The 21,337-nt window shown below is 41.4% G+C and overlaps 1 long non-coding RNA gene across 7 annotated transcripts in view; it reads right to left on the minus strand.

Moving 5' to 3' along the window:
• LOC139356714 (uncharacterized) overlaps positions 1-21,337 on the minus strand; it is a 175,175-nt gene that overhangs the window by 40,493 nt on the left and 113,345 nt on the right. For all 7 annotated transcript variants that reach the window (XR_011609055.1, XR_011609054.1, XR_011609053.1 and 4 more), the window contains one exon: positions 8,094-8,134. This is a non-coding gene — a long non-coding RNA (uncharacterized lncRNA). The remainder of the gene's footprint in view (positions 1-8,093; positions 8,135-21,337) is intronic.

The raw sequence follows: 21,337 nt of genomic DNA on the forward strand, positions 1-21,337 counted from the left end.
GGGCCAAGGCACGAGGATCACTTGAGGTCAGGAGTTTGAGACCAGCCTGAGCAACATAGTGAGACCCTGTCTTCACAAAAAATGGAAAAAATTAGCCAGGCCTGATGACCCATGCCTGTAGTTCTAGCTACTCAGGAAGCTGAGGTGGGAGAATCCCTTGAGCCTGGGAGCTCCAGATTGTAATGAGCTGTGATTACACCACTGCACTCCAGCCTGGATGACAGAGCAAGGCCTTGTCTCTTAAAAATAAATAAATTAATTGTATACAAAAAATACATATATATTTGACTTTTTTGTTTTTTGAGATGGAGTCTCACTCTGTCGCCCAGGCTGGAGTACAGTGGCGCAATCTCAGCTCACTGCAACCTCTACCTCCCGGGTTCGGGCAATTCTCTGCCTCAGCCTCCTGAGTAGAAACTATTCACTGGGATTACAGGCACCCACCACTATGCCTAGCTAATTTTTGTATTTTTAGTAGAGACAGGGTTTCACCATCATGGCCACGCTGGTCTTGAACTCCTGACCTCATGATCCACCTGCCGCGGCCTCCCAAAGTGCTAGGATTACAGGCGTGAGCCACCACACCCGGCCATACCTGACTTTTACGATACAAAATCTTAGTAAAGTAGACATAACCTAATGATGAGATGGTAGAAAAATTCTTAGTAAAGTAGACATAAAGAGCCTAATGATGAGATGGTAGAAAAATTCTCATTACCATTGGGAATGTGATAAGGATATCCAGTAATTCCAGTATTATTCAGCTTTTCAGACAATACTATCCAGTATAGAAATGGGAAAGAAGTAGAAAAATTATTTTTCCCATACCTAGAGAACTCAAAAGAATAAATGATTGGCTCACACCTGCAATTCCAGCACTTTGGGAGGCCAAGGTGGGAGGATCGTTTAAGGCCAGGAATTTGAGACCAGCCTGAGTAACACAGGGGGTCCCAATCTCTAAAAACAAACAAATTAAAAAAAATAAAAATAAATGAAAAGAAGTATATTATTGGCAAAAAGAGAACTTAGTAAGTTTATCAAAAGTTTTTCTATATTTGCTGGCAACATGGCTGAATAGGAACAGCTCGGGTCTCCAGCTCCCAGCAAGATCGATACAGAAGGCAGGTGATTTCTGCATTTCCAACTGAGGTACCTGGTTCATCTCACTGGGACTGTTTGGACAGTGGGTGCAGCCCATGGAGAGCGAGCCAAAGCAGGATGGGGTGTCGCCTCACCTGGGAAGCACAAGGGGTCAGGGGATTCCCCCCACCACCAGCCAAGGGAAGCCCCGAGGGACTATGCCATGAGGAACTGTGCACTCTGGCCCAGATACTGCACTTTTCCCATGGTCTTCGCAACCCGCAGAACAGGATATTCCCTCTGGTGCCTATGCCACCAGGGCCCTGGGTTTCAAGCACAAAACTGGGCAGCCATATGGGCAGACACTGAGCTAGCTGCAGGTTTTTTTCATACCCCAGTGCCACCTGGAATGCCAGCAAGACAGAATTGTTCACTTCCCTGGAAAGGGGGCTGAAGCTGTGGAGCCAAGTAGTCTGGCTCACTGGGTCCCACCCCCATGAAGACCAGAAGCTAAGATCCACTGGCTTGAAATTCTGGCTGCCAGCACAGCAGTCTGAGGTCAACCTAGGATGCTAGAGCTTGCTGAGGGGAGGGGAGTCTGCCATTGCTGAGGCTTGAGTAGGTGGTTTTACCCTCACAGTGTAAACAAAGCCACCCGGAAGTTCAAACTGGGTGGAGCCCACCACAGCTCAGCAAGGCCGCTGTGGCCAGACTACCTCTCTAGATTCCTCCTCTGTGTGCAGGGCATCTCTGAAAAAAAGGCAGCAGCCCCAGTCAGGGACTTATAGATAAAACCCCCATCTCCCTGCGACAGAGTACCTGGGGGAAGGGGTGGCTGTTGGTGCAGCTTCAGCAGACTTAAACTTCCCTGCCTGATGGCTAAGAAGAGAGCAGATCTCCCAGCACAGCATTCAAGCTCTGCTAAGGGTGAGACTGCCTCCTCAAGTGGGTCCCTGGCCCCTGTGTATCATAACTGGGGGACACCTCGCAGTAGGGGCCAACAGACACCTCATACAGGAGAGCTCTCGCTAGCATCTGGTAGGCACCCCTCTGGGACGAAGCTTCCAGAGGAAGGAACTGGCAGCAATCTTTGCTGTTCTGCAGTCTCTGCTGGTGATACCCAGGCAAACAGGGTCTGGAGTGGACCTCCAGCAAACTCCAGCAGACCTGCAGCAGAGGGGCCTGACTGTTAGAAGGAAAACTAACAAACAGGAAGGAATAGCATCAACATCAACAAAAGGGACATCCATTCAGAGACCCCATCCAAAGGTCACCAGCATCAAAGACCAAAGGTAAATAAATCCATGAAGATGGGGAGCAACCAGCGCAAAATGGCTGAAAATTCCAAAAACCAGAATGCCTCTTCTCCTCCAAAGGATCACAACTCCTTGCGAGCAAGGGAACAAAACTGGATAGAAAATGAGTTTGATGAACTGACAGAAGTAGGCTTCAGAAGATGGGTAATAACAAACTCCTCTGAGCTAAAGGAGCATTTTCTAACCCAATGCAAGGAAGCTAAGAACCTTGAAAAAAGGTTAGAGGAATTGCTGACTAGAATGACCAGTTCAGAGAAGAACATAAATGACCTGATGGAGCTGAAAAACACAGCACAAGAACTTCGTGAAGCATCCACAAGTATCAATAGCCGAATTGATTAAGCAGAAGAAAGGATAACAGAGATTGAAGATGAACTTAATGAAATAAAGTGAGAAGACAAGATTAGAGAAAAAAAATTAAAAGAAACAAACAAAGCCTCCAAGAAATATAGGACTATGTGAAAAGACCAAATCTACATTTGATTGGTATACCTGGAAAGTGATGGGAAGAATGGAACCGAGTTGGAAAACACTCTTCAGGATATTATCCAGGAGAACTTCCCCAACCTAGCAAGGCAGGCCAACATTCAAATTCAGGAAATACAGAGAACACCACAAAGATATTCCTCGAGAAGAACAACCCCAAGACACATAATCATCAGATTCACCTAGGTTGTAATGAAGGAAAAAAGGTTAAGGGCAACCAGAAAGAAAGGACAGGTTACCCACAAAAGGAAGCCCATCAGACCAACAGCAGATCTCTCGGCAGAAACCCTACAAGCCAGAAGAGAGTGGGGGCCAATATTCAACATTCATAAAGAAAAGAATTTTCAACCCAGAATTTCATATTCAGCTAAACTAAGCTACATAAGCAAAGGAAAAATAAAATCCTTTAGAGACAAGCAAATGCTGAGAGATTTTGTCACCACCTGCCCTGCCTTACAAGAGCTCCTGAAGGAAGCACTAAACATGGAAGGGAACAACTGGTACCAGCCACTGCAAAAACATACCAAATTGTAAAGACCGTCGACACTATGAAGAAACTACATCAACTAAGGGGCAAAACAACCAGCTAGCATCATAATGACAGGATCAAATTCACACATAACAATATTAACCTTAAATGTAAACAGGCTAAATGCCCCAGTTAAAAGACACAGACTGGCAAATTGGATAAAGAATCAAGACCCATCAGTGTACTGTATTCAGGAGACCCATCTCACTCGCAAAGACACACATAGGCTCAAAATAAAGGGATGGAGGAATATTTACCAAGCAAATGGGAAACAAAACAAAACAAAAAAAGCAGGGATTGCAATCCTAGCCTCTGATAAAACAGACTTTATACCAACAAAGATCAAAAGAGACAAAGAAGGGCATTACTTAATGGTAAAGGGATCAATGCAACAAGAAGAGCTAACTATCCTGAATACATATGCACCCAATACAGGAGCACCCAGATTCATAAAACAAGTTCTTAGAGACCTACAAAGAAACTTAGATTCCCACACGATAGTAGTGGGAGACTTTAACACTCCAGTGTCAATATTAGACAGATCAGTGAGACAGAACATTAACAAGGATATCCAGGACTTGAACTCAGCTCTGGATCAAGTGGACCTAACAGACATCTACAGAGCTCCCCACCCCAAATCAATAGAATATACATTCTTCTCAGCACCACATTGCACCTACTCTAAAATTGACCACATAATTGGAAGTAAAACACTCCTGAGCAAATTCAAAAGAACGCAAATCATAACAAACAGCCTCTCAGAACATAGTGCAATCAAGTTAGACCTCAGGATTAAGAAACTCACTCAAAATCACACAACTACATGGAAACTGAACAATCTGCTCCTGAATGACTTACTGGGTAAATAACAAAATGAAGACAGAAATAAAGATGTTCTTTGAAACCAATGAGAACAAAGACACAATGTACCAGAATCTCTGAGACACATTTAAAGCAGTGTTTAGAGAGAAATTTATAACACTAAATGCCCACAAGAGAAATCAGGAAAGATCTAAAATCGACACCCTAACATCATAATGAAAAGAACTAGAGAAGCAAAAGCAAACAAATTCAAAAGCTAGCAGAAGACAAGAAAAAATTAAGATCAGAGCAGAACTGAAGGAGACAGAGATATGAAAAACCCTTCAAAAAATCAGTGAATCCAGGAGCTTGTTTTTTGAAAAGATCAACAAAATAGATAGACCACTAGCCAGACTAATAAAGAACAAAAGAGAGAAGAATCAAATAGAGTAAAAAATGATAAAGGGGACATCAGTATTGATCCCACAGAAATACAAACTACCATCAGAGAAACACCTCTATGCAAATAAACTAGAAAATCTAGAAGAAATGGATAAATTAATGGACATATACAGCCTCCCAAGTCTAAACCAGGGAGAAGTCAAATCTCTGAATGGACCAATAACAAGTTCTGAAATTGAGGCAGTAATTAATAGCTTACCAACAGAAAAAAGTCCGGGACCAGACAGATTCACAGCCAAATTCTACCAGAGGTACAAAGAGGAACTGGTACCATTCCTTCTGAAACTATTTCAAACAATAGAAAAAAGGGGAATCCTTCCTAACTTATTTTATGAGGCCAGCATCATCCTGATACCAAAACCTGGCAGAGACACGACAACAACAAAAAAGAAAATTTCAGGCCAGTATCCCTGATGGACATCGATGTGAAAATCCTCAATAAAATACTGGCAAACTGAATCCAGCAGCACATCAAAAAGCTTATCCACCATGATCAAGTCAGCTTCATCCCTGGGATGCAAGGCTGGTTCAACATATGCGAATCAATAAATGTAATCCATCACATAAACAGAACCACTGACAAAAACCACATGATTATCTCAATAGATGCAGAAAAGGCCTTTGACAAAACTCAACAGCCCTTCATGCTAACAACTCTCAATAAACTAGGTATTGATGAAATTTATCTCAAAATAATAAGAGCTATTTATGACAAACCCACAGCTAATATCATTCTGAATGGGCAAAAACTGGAAGCATTTCCTTTGAAAACCAGCACAAGACAAGGATACCCTCTCTCACCACTCCTATTCAACACAGTATTGGAAGTTGTGGCCAGGGCAATCAGGCAAGAGAAAGAAATAAAGGTATTCAAATAGGAAAAGAGGAAGTCAAGTTTTCTTCGTTTGTAGATGACATGATTGTATACTTAGAAAACCCTATTGTCTCAGCCCCAAATCTCCTCAAGCTGATTAGCAACTTCAGCAAAGTCTCAGGATACAAAATCAATGTGAAAAATCACAAGCATTCCTATACACTAATAACAGACAAACAGAGAGCCAAATCATGAGAGAACTCCCATTCACAATTGCCACAAAAAGAATAAAATACCTAGGAATACAACTTACAAGGGATGTGAAGGACCTCTTCAAGGAGAACTACAAAACCACTGCTCAAGGAAATAAGAGAGGACACAAATAAATGGAAAAACATTCCATGTTCATGGATAGGAATAATCAATATCATGAAAATGGCCATACTGCCCAAAGTAATTTACAGATTCAATGCTCTCCCCATCAAGCTACCATTGACTTTCTTCACTGAATTGGAAAAAACTACTTTAAATTTCATATGGAACCAAAAAAGAGCCCACATAGCCAACACAATCCTAAACAAAAAGAACAAAGCTGGAGGCATCATGCTACCTGACTTCAAACTATACTACAAGGCTACAGTAACCAAAACAGCACGGTACTGTTACCAAAACAAATATATAGACCAATGGGACAGAACAGAGGCCTCGGAAATAACACCACACATCTACAACCATCTGATCTTTGACAAACCTGACAAAAACAAGCAACGGGGAAAGGATTCTCTATTGAATGAATGGTGCTGGGAAAACTGACTAGCCATATGCAGAAAACTGAAACTGGACCCCTTCCTTACACCTTATACAAAAATTAACTCAAGATGGATTAAAGACTTAAATGTAAGAACTATAACTATAAAAATCCTAGAAGAAAACCTAGGCAATACCATTCAGGACATAGGCATGGTCAAAGACTTCATGACTAAAACACCAAAAGCAATGGCAACAAAAGCCAAAATTGGCAAATGGGATCTAATGAAACTAAAGAGCTTCTGCACAGCAAAAGAAACTATCATCAGAGTGAACAGGCAACCTACAGAATGGGAGAAAATTTTTGCAATCTATCCATCTGACAAAAGGCTAATATCCAGAATCTACAAAGAACTTAAATTTACAAAAAAAAAAAAAAAAAAAAAAAAAAAACAACCTCATCAAAAAGTGGGCAAAGGATATGAACAGACACTTCTCAAAAGAAGATATTTATGCAGCCAACAACCATATGAAAAAAAGCTCATCATCACTGGTCATTAGAGAAATGCAAATCAAAACTGCAATGAGATACCATCTCATGCCAGTTAGAATGGCTATCATTAAAAAGTCAGGAAACAACAGATGCTGGAGAGGATGTGGAGAAATAGGAATGCTATTACACTGTTGGTGGGAGTGTAAATTAGTTCAACCATTGTGGAAGACAGTGTGGTGATTCCTCAAGTATCTAGAACCAGAAATACCATTTGACCCAGCAATCCCATTACTGAGTATATACCCAAAGGATTATAAATCATTCTACTATAAAGACACATGCACACGTATGTTTATTGTAGCACTGTTCACCATAGCAAAGACTTGGAACCAGCCCAGATGTCCATCAATGATAGACTGGATAAAGAAAATGTGGCACATATACACCATGGAATACTATGCAGCCATAAAAACGATGAGTTCATGTCCTTTGCAGGGACATGGATGAAGTTGGAAACCATCATTCTCAGCAAACTAAAACAAGAACAGAAAACCAAACACTGTATGTTCTCACTCATAGGTGGAAGGTGAACAATGAGAACACATGGACAGAGGGAGGGGAACACCACACACCGGGGCCTACTAGAGGGTGGGGGGCTAGGCGAGAGATAGCATTAGGAGAAATACCTAATGTAGATGACAGGTTGATGGGTGCAGCAAACCACCATGGCACATGTATACCTGTGTAACAAACCTGTACGTTCTGCACATGTACCCCAGAACTCAAAGTATAATAATAGAAAAGAAAAACATTAAATAAATTTTTAAAAAGTTTTTCTGTGTCAAATAATAGTGAGTTATAAAAATGTAATGGAAGACAATAGCTCATTTATAATAATATCTGAAAACATTATAAAATATCTAAGAACAAACTTAACATATATATTTTTAGAACTTTAAAATTTGACCAAAGGGCATAAAAGTAGCCAAATAAAAAGTAGCAGTTATCTTGTAGAAAGATTCAATATTGTAATGATAAGAAAATTTTTAATAAACTTTGTATGATAGTGAATAAACTATCAAAAGGCTAGTTTACAACTGAAATTAACATCTGAGAAAAATCATGAAATTTCTGAAAAACCCTAAATGAAAAAGATGAACTCCTACTAGCTATTTAAGAGTATTAATGATAGTATAAATTATCAATACTGCAGTACTGGGACAGTGATTTAGTTCACTATGGATACATGGAGAGCTATTTCAAAAAAATCATATATGAAAATAAATTCTAGACATATCTAAAATTTAAATGTAAAAAAAATAGCCAGAACAATTTTAGAAGAGAATATTGTATTAATGTACTTACGACCTTTGAGTAGGGAAAGCCTTTTTTCTATGGTACAAAACCTAAAAGTCATAAAGGAAAAGACAGATCAATTTGACTAAATACATTTTAAAAGGTTTATATAAAGCAAAAATACCAAACACATGACCCCTCAACTGAATTCATTTTCAGTTTTCTTCTATGCTTTAATAACTTCACTTTCAATCTGTCATATAATCATGTTAAGCATTTTTCCTGAAATCACAGTAAAGGTTCTGTTTTAGCAGTTCGTTATCCAATATCAGTCCAGATTCAGGAATCAGGTGACAGTCAACTTAAACTGAAATGTGTGCATTATTGAATTCTGTGAAATAACAAAGATAATGGGTTTGTTTTTGTTTTTGTTTTTGTTTTTGTTTTTTGAGAGGGGGGTCTCCCTCTGTCACCCAGGCTGGAATGCAGCGGCATGATCTCAGCTCACTGCAACCTCTGTCTCCCAGGTTCAGGTAATTCTCCCACCTCAGTCCCCCAAGTACCTGGAACCACAGGCAAGCACCACCACACCTGGATAATTTTTGTATTTTTTGTAGAGATGGGGTTTTACCATGCTGCCCCGCTACAGAACTCCAGAGTTCAAGCAATCCACCTTCCTCAGACTACCAAAGTGCTGGGATTACAGGCATTAGTCACAATGTGTTTTTGTTCTGTTTTTGTTTGTTCTTTGAGACAGGGTCTCGCTCTGATGCCCAGGATGGAGTGCAGTGGTGCAAACACAGCTCACCGCATCCTCTATCTGCCAAGCTCAAGTGATCCTCCCACCTCAGCCACCTGAGTAGCTGACACTACAGGCACAGACCACCATGCCTGGCTAATTTATTTTATTTTATTTTACTTTTTTCTGTTTTATTTTTTTGCGTTTTTTTGTTTTGTTTTGTTTGATACAGAGTCTGGCTCTGTCGCCCAGGCTGGAGTGCAGTGGCACCATCTCAGCTCACTGCAAGCTCCACCTCCTGGGTACATGCCATCCTCCTGCCTCAGCCTCCCGAGTAGCTGGGACTACAGGCACCTGCCACCACACTCGGCTAATTTTTTGTATTATTAGTAGAGATGGGGTTTCACCATATTGGGCTGGCTGGTCTCGAACTCCTGACCTTGTAATCCTCCCACCTCAGCCTCCTAAAGTGCTGGGATTACAGACGTGCGCCACTGCGCCCTGCCCATGCCTGGCTAATTTTTAAAATTTTTTGTAGAGATGGGGTCTCACCATGTTGCCCAGGCTGGTCTCAAACTCCTGAAGTCAAGCAATCCTCCCACCTTGGCCTCCCAAAGTGCTGGGATTACAGGCGTGAGCCACCACGCCCAGCAGATGTTTTAAAATACAAACTATATGTCACAGTAAATACTTTGTTTATCATCTCATGGAATCCCAACAAATCTGTGAAATAACTACTAGTGTACTTATTTTACAGTTTAAGAAATTGAGGGTTGGAGAGGTTAAGTTACAGACGTAGTTGTTAAATGGCAGAGTAAAGACTTGAACTTGGGTTTGTTTGTGAATAAAATATGTTTTCTCAATGACCTCATTGCACTGCCATTAATAAAATGGAAGGCTTAATAAGCATAAGACAAGATACCTCTTTTTTTCCCCCCCTTTCTAAATGAAAAGCAAACTTCACTACCTACAGAAACGCACATTTATCCATTCAAAAACTTTTACCAAATACCTACTACTTGCCAGGTAGATGATCTGGAAGCCGGTTATTCATCAGTCAATAAATCTAAGTGTCAAAGTGTCTGCCTTCAATGGAGGAAACAAGCAGCACAAAACCAATGAATAAGCATATGACATGTCAGATGGCAATACATGCTATGAAAAATATAAAAAGGCCTTTAAAGAGAATAGAGAGTGTTGGAGAGGTTATGTTCCTAAACAGCAGGGGTTGGAAAAGCCTTTTGCCTGTAAAGGGCCAGGGTTCTCTGTTAGAAACTGCAATCAAGGAAGGCTTCTGTGTTAAGGGGACATTTAAGTAGATACCTGAGGCAGGTTAGGGAGCCAAGTTGATATTTAGGAAGAAAGTAGCAAGCAGGGGGCCAGAGTCAGAGAGGTGGAAAATGGGGTCAGAGAAACAGGAGAGCCCAGTACATGTGGGGAAATCATCCATCTACCACGCGTGAACAAAATACATTTTGGTGCCATTGTCTACGAGACAGCACTGAGCAGACCTTTGAACAGAAGGGCATTATATGCTCTTGTGTTCTCAGTACAGAGCTGCACAATAGGACTGCAGACTGGAATCACACAGGCCTGCTGTACTCAAAGACAAAGATACACTTGGTCCTTGGGAAATGGGAAGCCGGAAGAAGTTTATGATTAACTTACACATCTGCTTGATAAGCTCTCCCATTATTGCTTTTATCAGGCAGAGAAGACTAAACATTTGAAATGATCAATTAGCTTAATTATAACTTGGAGCTTTGTTCCCTATCGTGAAATGCATTCTCACTGCCCTGGCTAGATGATGTGCATGAGATTCACATGTGGTGTTGTTGCCATGATTTTGGTTTAGAACTGCTCTGATTCCCCTCCTTGTGAATTTCTGCTAAAATTCAACATGCTTAATTCTCAATACCTTGCATGCATTGGAGGAAGCAGCATTGTGGAATCTATGCATAAAATTTACTTTTAATTCTGTTTAGCTGTTGTTAGATGTCTGTGAAAGTTTGGGATTAGAATCCAAGTCTGGTCAAAATCAATGTCGAAACATGCTTTTTGCCAAGAAAGAGTGAGGGATTAGGAAGGTAACCTTTAAAAGGGAAATTTGTTTTGAACTGGAGTTGAGTTATTATGCTAAAAATTATATTCTTAAACAGCAGTGTCTGGAGAGCTTTTTTTTCTCCTTGAAACAGTTACATTTAAGCTTCATAGGCCATACAAGTCTCTCTCCTAACTGCACAACTCGGCATACAAGTAGTTATCGACAACATGCAAATGAACAAGCATGGCTTATGAATAAGCATGGCTTGTAAATAAGACTTTATTTACAAATGAAGTCTTATTTGTAAATAAAACTTTATTTACAGAACAGGTAGCAAACCAGATTTGACCCAAACGATGTAGCTTGCCGAACTCCTCCTATAGGAGTAATTTGGTTATTTATTTCTACAAGTGCTTAAGAAAACAGGTAGGGAGGCAGAAAAGCAGCAGAGTTTGTTTCTTTGAACTCCTATTCATAAATATCCAAATTAAATGTAATTGTCAAAAAACCCCCAGCTGACTAAAATAAATACCAAATAGAAATAATAAGAGTGGCTTAGTACAGATTACCTGTATGGTCTTAATATGATGTGAAATATATTGATGCCTGAACATGGCAGGGACCAGCTGCTTTTCGAATAGGACATTTACAGCTGTCTTATTAAGAGGTGTTTCTTACATAAGATTCCATTTGAAAATGGAAAGGAATTGTATAACTCAATTAACATATTAGCTAAGTTGTCTAACACATGGTATAAAGGAATTACAACAGTAAACTATTATACATGTCCAAAAAAAAAAAAAAAACAAGGTGTTTCTGATCAGTCATATTCCCCTTCCCTCCTTCTTTGTTGTGTGTGCAATCTGATTAACATTTTCAGGAGTTGCTGTGACACTTCTAAATAGTGCAGAGTTTCCTGCCTGGGGCAGGAGAAACTTGCCAGCTCTCACTGGGCTCCGGCTGACTGTCTCTCCATCCCTGGTGTGCCAGCCTCCCTCGGGCATTGCAAAACCTCTCCACACAGCATCCGCAGCACAAACAGGGTTCTGTGGCTGGCCCAGATTTCCAGGAGCATCCTCCTCGAAAGAGAGACAGGAGATGGAGACAGGGCTGCTTCATATATCTGCCCAAGTCAATTATGAATTCCCAGAAAATCAAGGTCATGTGGTCATGTCTTTCCTCTATCTTTTAAGAGACTAACACGAACCTGTCGACATAGAGGTTGCTTTATGAATGCTGATTGAAGAGAGATGCTGAGACACTGCTGGCATTTGCCTGTTGGTCACTCAGGGGCCATGTGAGGTCCCAGTATCAGCACCCTTCTCTGTCCCCTCTCCCACCTCCTCACGCAACCCCTCACATGCCAGCCGGGGACTAAGCCCAAAGATCAGAGACTTTAATATATCTTGGAGAATCTCAGAATTTTGCTTTTTGGACATATGCAGATGAATTTTATAATTCATTAGCATTAATTCAGAACCAGTGGGTCCCTATTAACTATCATTGATGGTAGAAGAGCCAAAAATTGAAATGGGAGAAATGTGGTTGGTGGAGTCTTTAAATGTCACATGCCCACTGTTCCTCTTCACCAGTGGTCTTAAAAAAAAATATATATATATATAGTAATAAACTGCTCTTGGAAAAAGGCATTGGTTCCCCTGTGTGTTGGTTGATCCGTTATCAACTCAGCACTGCTGCCACTCTAAGTCTGGCAACCAGGTTTTGTGAATTTTCTTCCCAGCATGGATCCAGGTTAGAATTTGCCACTGAAAGAAACTCACTGGAGATTTGGAAGGCAGAAATGGCGCAGAAACCGTTATTATTTTCCAGAGGTGGTTGCAGACAGATGTGGAAGCAGAAGGGAGATTCCCAGTGGTTCCCAAAGAACTCTAAGAACCACCTGCTTCGCCTCAGCAGATTGAGGTAGTTTATGAAGTGTCTCTAAGATTCTTGAGAATTGCAGCCATTTCCACGAGCATTTGAGAGCATCCTGCTCCGGTGTCCTGGCTGAGATCACCACCATCATCAACCCTGGTCTCCAGCAAGCAGCTGCCCTTACCTCTGCATCCCCAGCTCTTCCATGAAAACTCTCAATTCTGTGCTAAATGCTTTATGTCTGGAATACATAGAGTGACTTCTGTGTTTAGGACAATATCCTGTATCGCATGGGTAAAGGATAGATTCGCACACACTAAATAAACATCACCTCAGCATTGACTTTCCTTTTGGAAATCAATAGGTATTAAGGAGACCATCCATTCATGAAATTAAGTACTGTTTTCCACTGAACCCGAGGTGCTATTGATTAAGACACAAAAGTAACTAATAAGAAAGAAAAAATATGCTCCAAATGGGTAGTCTAATAGGAAGCCCTATATAAAGCTGGGATACGAAGCAGCTATTCTTCAGTGTAAGTTTAAATGAGAAATGAACACAACTTACAAAAAAGAGACAGCAAGAAAACTTGTTTGTATGTCTGAACATTGCTGATGGGGGAAGGAGCAAATCTCCCTGGAGAATTTGAACTACGAGCTGTTCATGCGGCTTTGTTGTTGGAATTGACACTGCCAGTGTAACTCCAAAACCCCTACCCAGAGAACTTAAGATAGTGTCCTTGATGACTGGCCAAAGCAAAGGCAAACCCTCCCTGGAAGACCTCACCTTCAGTCCAGGTGGGCAGGAATTGTACCAGCATCAACTGGAAGATGTGCCCCCATCTCAGAGACTTAGAAATAGGGGAAAAAAACAATGGTGTAACTCAAAATGGATGGCATGTGTTGGCAAACAACAGCATACTAGTAATATTCTGGGGAATTCCCACTAAGAAAGAAGTTGAGAGCACCCCCTTCAGATGCGTGAAACAGAGCCAGGCAGTTTCCAGCATAGAGTTCCAACCCTTTTGCTTACTCTGCAATATGCACCCTCATTCTCCAGACCTGCTGACACTGTGGCCGTCACCCTCTATTTTCCAACATCTTTCAGCTGCTTCCAGTTCTCAGGACTCACTGAGCCACACCACATTTCTGAGTTTTAACAGTGTCATTCTGACCAGGCTACTGTCCCTGTTCCTCAGGACTGGTTAGCCTACCTGTTAACTTTCCACACCCAGGTAAGCTTTGGCTCACCTTGTTGCACTTTCCATACCCAGGCAAGCTTTGGCTCCTGGGGGAAGCTTTCTCTGACAGTCTAGTTCATGTAACCCTTCTCAGTGCTTCCACAGCACCTTGCAACAGCCCAGAAGGTGATGGTATTTACTGTTTGCCAAGTGCTGATCTAAGCATATGACCTGTTTTATCTCAATCCTTACAACAACCCTGAGAAGGTACAGAGGAGAAACTGGAGGCCAGAATGGTTAAACAGCTCAAGTCAGACAGTCAGCAAGTCGGGAGGATTCAGGATTCAGGATTCCGGGCAAATGCACTCTGTAGCCATGTTCTCATCTCTGCTTTATTCTGGACAGTTCTATGATACTTTTCATCAAATGATTGGCTCATCTAAGATAAATAATGATAATAGCTGCTACAATAGACTGAGAACATATTGTGTGTCAGGCACTATTTTATGCTCTTGAATTAACTCATTTAATCCCCACAAAATTCCTATGGGGTAGAGAGTATCATTGTCCCCATGTTACCAATGAGGATCTAAGCCCATCCCTTTACTCTACCCCTCTGACTCACTGGCTGACTCCTGTAGGTCCCTAGAGACACTCTTCTGGCACTAATTATTGATGGCATTTCTTGTGGCCCAGAAGCTGAGGTTGGTGGTTCTCCTATCAGATCCTTCACAGTGCCATACCTGACATTCTGATATAATTAATGATTGTTTTCACTTATCTCCCTTCCTAGGCTGAGCCATGTCTTATTTATTTTTGTGCTTTAGAACTTAGCACAGTATGTAATGCATAATTAACACTCAGTACTTATCTACGTGAACTGAAGAACGCATGAAGGAATGGATGCCTGCTGTCTGATGCTTTCTCACAACCAGACTTGGAGGCTGTGTCATGATGTGAAGAGAATAGGCTTTGGAGTCACCAGGTTTGAATTTAATGTTGCCATTTCGTGGTTGTGTGACCTCTAGCACACTCCTCAACCTCTGAGGGAGGGAGTCTAGCTTCTTCATCAGTAAAATAGTGGTTATCATCTTCCCTTGCAGCTGACTCTAGCTCTAAGGACTGAGTTTAATAAAACATAAAGTGGACTACTATAGTGATTGGCACACAGTAGGTGCTTTGTAAATGTAATTTCTCTTCTCCCTTTCTTGAGGGTCTTGAGCATTCTATTCAACTAAGCAAAATGCATTGTCCGTGGATGCCAGGCACAGTGTTGAGGCTGCAAGGATGAATAAGACACAGTCCTTGCCAACAAGAAGATGACAATTTAGTGAGAGAGAATTTTTTAAAATAAGCTATTTAATTCACATGAGACAGTGTTATTAGGACACATGGGATGGCCTAAGTCAAACTGCTTGCGTGACTCCCCAAAGGTTACCAAGGGTAGACTCCCAGAGGGTATCTTAGAGGCCCACTTGTCATTAGCCCCCTCCCGATGACCTGGAAAGCTGAGAAGCAGCTGTGCTCTTTTTGCTTTGGCAGCTGAGTTACACCTGGAGCTGCACACACAGGGGATCCCTTGACCATGTGCTGAAGGAATTAAGGTGCTCTGCTGTGATTGGCAGGTGGCCAAGTCTCTAGCAGGGGAGGAGGAAGCAGAAAGAGGAGGTGATCAGTTACACTTATCTGAAATACTCATAAGCATCCAGGGGAAAGGGGAGCATTAATACAATATGGAGGGTATAAATGGGAGTGAGTGAAGGGTTCAGTGGTTAGAGGGAGGTTTAGGTTGAATATTAGTGAAGAGTAAATTACATAGGTTCTTGAATTTTGCCCTGTCTTCTTCCTCTTTCTTAGCATCTAGGAGAAAATGGTTGGTACAGAGTAGGAGCGAAACAAAGAATGTCTTTCTGGTAAAACAAACAAGAGATTGTGCTTCCTATGCTGAACTGAAACTGAAACTCCTAGGTAAATGTGAGGTTATTGGACCACATCCAACACCCTTCTGCTTATTTTGCCCCTGACATGGTCAGGGGTTTCAGGCAGATCCTAAACATACTGGGGGATATGTCCACACAAAAACTCGTACACCACGTTAATAGCAGCATTACCATACACCAATGTATGGAGTACATCCATACATTGGAATATTCAGCTGTAAGAAATGGTTGAAGTAATAATACCTGCTCTGACATGAAAGAACATGAAAACATGCAGGTGAAAGAAACAGTCACAAAGGACCACATGTCGCATAATTCCCTTTCCATAAAATGTCCAGAACAGGAAACTCCATAAGGCAGAGAGTAGACTAATGGGTGCCTATGGCTGAGGGCAGGGTAGGGGCTGGGGAGTGATAGCTAAAGGCCATTGGGTTTCTTCTGAAGATGACGGAAGTGTTCTAAAATTGACTGTGGGATGTTTGCACAGTCTATGAATATACAAAAAATGTAATTCATTTTGAGTGAATTACATGGTATGTGAACTATATGTTAATAGCGCTGTTTTTAAAATGCTGAGGAATACTAGTCAAAGTACAACTGACCCTTGGCTCAACCTCTACCCTATTTACCCCAACCAGAGAATGGTCCTGGGAATGGTGTTCCGAGCTAACACATTCATAACATAACATACACTAAATGATGGGTGTAGGGCCACTTGGAATACTAAAACAAAACTCTCCGAACATTAAAACCAAACAGAACAGAACACACTCTGAAAAACGAGATGAAAGGTAAACAGAGGTGTGCAGCCACTATCCCTCCAGTTGCCCAGTCTAGACACCCAGGATTTCTTAAAGTAATCTCTCTCCCTCTAGATAGATTAGATAGATAGATAGATAGATAGATAGATTAGATAGATAGATAGATAGATAGATAGATAGATAGATAGATAGATAATGTTTAAACACCATCTATATGCTATGCTGTGGTTCTGAGATACATACCTTAAGGCTGGGTTTTTCTCTCAAACTGCATATGAATGATATATATTTTTTCATATATGTGACTGCCTTCTCAACCCTTCTACTCAGATTTCTATTAAGTGGGCATCTCAAACTCAAACTGAACACCTACAAAACCCAACTCTTTAAGCTCCCTTGTCCCCACTATCCTGCTCCACCTTCCTATCTCAGGAAATGGCAAACCCATCCTTTCAGTTGCATAGGCCAAAATTGTTTGAGTCATCCTTGGCACCTGTTTTCATCACAACTCATGTCCGATCTGTGAACAATGCTGTTGGATTTCAGATCTTACCACTGCTCATCATTGCCACTGCTGCTGCCAGCCTGCTCTCCTGTCTCTTTCCTGTATTATCATAGCAGCCTCCCCGCTGGTCTCCTGCCTTCTGCAGGAAGTGCCTTTGTAAGTCTTGGAGTTTTTTCTCCTACTATATCTCCTTTACTTTTCAAAAACTGCCATGCAAAATTTCTGTTTCGCTGCTATCCCTTTATTTTCTTTCCTGTTTGCAATGCTCCTGTCCCTTTTCAAAAAATAGTTATTAAGAATAGTAAGCACATGTTCATACGTTCTTATTAAGAATAACTATTTTTTGAAAAGGGCAGAAGTACTTCTGATTCCATTAAAGTTCAATGAAAAAAGGCTCAAAGATACCTAAAATGTATATAGAGTTTCACTTATATTAGGATAGAACTCTTGATGCTGTGCTTGTCAACAAGCATTGCGTTGATTCAGGTGACAAATTTCATCTATTGCCTGAAGAATCAAACAGAAGGTTTTAGCAACACCCTCCTAGACTGTGGGAAATAGGGACTGCTCCCCTGACAAAGGGTGTGCTCAGGCAATGTCTGGAGTGGAGGCAGAGAGCAGGATGCAGACATCCCCCGTGACTGCTGTCTGGCATCAGAGATGAGGTTACTCAGAGCCATTCTCTGAGGAGAACCATTCACACCACGCCCTAGGACATTAGGGTCTGCAGAGGCACTGAATGAAAACAGAGAGGATAAATGCAAAAGAAGCATGGGCTCTGCTCACACATCTCAGTGGCAGAGTTGGGACTCCCTTAGAAACATTCTGATCATTCTGATCCCAGCCACGGTGGGACTTTGAGACTCACCACCTCATCTGCCCAATACTATCAAAAGTACCCACAGTGAGAAGGCACAAGGCGATGGGCAGCTAATCCAGCAGAAGATCGGAGATAGCTGGCCATGGTAGCCAAGGCACCAATCACGGGAAGAGGAAGGACAGGGACCATTAATACCTGTTGAAACTCCAAGCATCAAAAATGATACAGAGCTCTCTCCTCTACACAGATTAATGCTTAACTGTAAAACAAGTCTAAAAATGTCCAAGAAGTTCTGATCTTTTTCCCCCATAATATCAAATAATTTGAAAAGAAAAAAATACAGCACCTCCGACTTGATAGTACCTAAACATCCACACATTTGGTCTGCCTTTAGAATGACATAGTACCTCGAGGCAGAGAAGTCTTTCCTCATATAGCAACTCGCCTGGACATTTATTCAGATCCAGCTGTCCCTTACTGACTGCCAGTTATATGCCCAATGCCACATTCAGCAATTTTGCAGACCTCGTTTTGTAATCCTAACAACAATACAGTTTTATGATGATTGGGAAAACAAATTTTTCTTTTTGAGATGGAGTCTCGCTCCATTGCCCAGGCTGGAGTGCAGTGGCATGATCTCGGCTCACTGCAACCTCTGCCTCCTGGGTTCAAGTGATTCTCCTGCCTCAGCCTCCCGAGTAGTTGGGACAATGGGTACGTGCCACCACACCTGGTTAATGTTTTGTATTTTTAGTAGAGATGGAGTTTCACCACGTTAGCCAGGATGGTCTTGATCTCCTGACTTCATGATCCACCGCCTTGGCCTCCTAAAGTGCTGGGATTACAGGCGTGAGCCACTATGCCTGGCCTGAAATGATTTTTTCTATTCACCCAGCTTTTCTTGGTGGTAAAACTATGATTCAAATCAAAGTTTGGACACATATTCCATATTTTTCTCATTATGCTAAACAGATGCCCTATTTGGGATGGTGTAAGATTGTGGAGTTTTAGCTTATTGGAGTTTATCTATTAGATGTTTAGTTTTTCTGAAAGGCTTCCTTCTAATGTGTTGTGGTCAGTTTGCTTACAAGTTAGGGAGTTTTGACAACTCCCAGGTTCTCCAGTACAGAATTTTATCCAGGTTTCTGTGTATGAGCTTGAGCCAAAAGAAAACATGACACCTTGGAAAAGTGACCAGGGCCCTTTGTGTCTCAGGCATCTGTGAAATAGAGCTTGCATTCTTGTTGGAGATACAGTACCATGCCCTATAAAACATCTTTTTTAGAGGCTGATACCATAAGACAATAAACAGAAGCATCAGTTTCTGGCTCCAGCAAAGATGTACTTTTCTGCCTCATTCTCCCCGTGCCCCCTCTCTCCCTGCCCGGGAGGAGGTTGTGTAGCACAATAATCCATCAAAGTTGTGCTGTCAATAAGAATAGCAAAAGAAAATTTGTTAAACAGATACTATCCTTTAAGGAATGCATCCGTTCCATGAATATTTATTGAGCACCTTCTATGTCCCAGGAACTGGAAATGCAGTGGTGAGCATGGGGATGGACAAGGTCCTGTTCTCACAAAGTTTTCCATCTAGTAGGAGGAGAATGACAACAAACCACAAACAAATAATACTGAATAAGCAGTAACTGCTATAAACAATACAAAATAGTACAAGGAGCTCAAGAGTGATGGGGGTAGGGGCTGGTGCTCAAATTACATGGTCAGAGAAGGATTCTAAGTGTGGAAACGTGAGAATAGAGCCAGCCATCTGAGGATTCAGGGAGGAGCCTCCTGGGCAGAGGGGACCCAGGAGAGAAAGGCCAGTGCCCAAGAGGCAGGAACAAGCATGTTGCATTTGATGAAAGGGGGAGAAGGTCCGCAGGGCTGCAGCCTGAAGAGTGCACAGAGGGTGCCACGAGTCAGAGACTTAGGAGGGGCCTGCTCACACAGGACCTTGTAAACCAAGATAAAGGTCAGATTTTATTCTAGGTGCACCTGAAAGTCACTGGAGAGCTTTAAGCAGGAGTTTTAAGCTAGGAGTTGATTTACTGCTATAAAGAGGTTGGATTCTGGGAAGCAGGAACAGGAATAGAAAAGCTGTTTGGAAGGGACCGCAATGGCTCAAGGGGGATGATGGTGGCAATGGAGAAGGTGGTGAGATGTGAGTAGATGAGATTAGATTTTGGAAGTCCTTGGCCTGCTCCTGCAGAAGCCTGTAGAAATCCAACCTCACCTATGCAGGATAGGGGCTGAGATAATGATCTCTTGATTCTGACCACATAGGATGTCACGTGGGAAGCCTGCAAAATGCAGCCTGAACCCAGGGTGAAGCAGAGGATCTTCACCAAAATGAGAGAATGAAGCCAAATGCACCAAATGAATCGAAATGAGAGAAGGTCCTACCTGGATTCTGCATGGTTAAAAGGAAATCCGATCCAAAAAGCAAAAACCTATTCAACTCAACCTCTTTATCTTCCTGATGAGTAAGAACTCCTCTATCAGTAAAAGCATTGACTGTTTGCTATTTAAATTGGAAATATTTTTATCCCTTTTGTTGTTTTATCCCTTTGTTGTTGGCTTTTAGTTCTGTTTATGTCTTTTTTTTTTTTTGACTTACTAAAGGATTTTATTTTTCTATAATGAGCTCTAACTAGTCTTGGCCTTTATAGTGTCCACCTTTGGTTTTATACATAAAGAAGCATTTGACACCCAATATTATAAGTTACTGATCTATATTTCTTATTTTTTAGCTTGAATTCATTCTATTTTTAAGCATGACATGCAATAACAACCTCATTTTATTTCATTTTTCCAAACTACCAATTTCCCCAGGACCACTTGTGTTATCCTTTCTTTCAATAATTTGAAATGTATCTTTATCACATGCTAAATATTTTGTAACCTTGGGGGTAGTAGATTGGATTACTATGATCTTGCCAAATATCCCAGAGGCCTTCTCTGTGGTAGTTCTCCTGCAAGAGGATAAAACATACCCTGTTGAACTCAGGGGTGGCCATATAGCTTATGTTAGTCAATGGAATTCAAGCAGGAAGGACATTTGTCACTTATGACCAGAAGCGTTAAGAGCCAGTGAGTGGTTTTCCATGCCTTTTTTCCCTCTGTAACAACACCACGAATGTTTCCAATAGATGCTGCTCCATTAGCCTAGGTCCTAGCAGGAAGGCAACGTGGAAGTGAGTTCAACTGACCCATGACGAATCTATAGCTTGGACAAAATATAGACCTTTGTTCTAGCAAACTGCTGAGATTTGAGAGACTTTGTTACCACAGCATAGCCTAGTCTATCCTGACTAGGATGTTGTTTCTCACCTCTCTCTTATGTCTACTCTTGTTCTAGAAACACAGAGACGATTCTTAAATGCTACACCTTACCCACCTAAGACTAAAATATGCATAACTTCTAATCTGAAAATCTTTGGAAAACAAAT

Source organism: Macaca nemestrina, chromosome 10 (genome assembly GCF_043159975.1).
Source record: "Macaca nemestrina isolate mMacNem1 chromosome 10, mMacNem.hap1, whole genome shotgun sequence".
Lineage (NCBI taxonomy): Eukaryota > Metazoa > Chordata > Mammalia > Primates > Cercopithecidae > Macaca > Macaca nemestrina.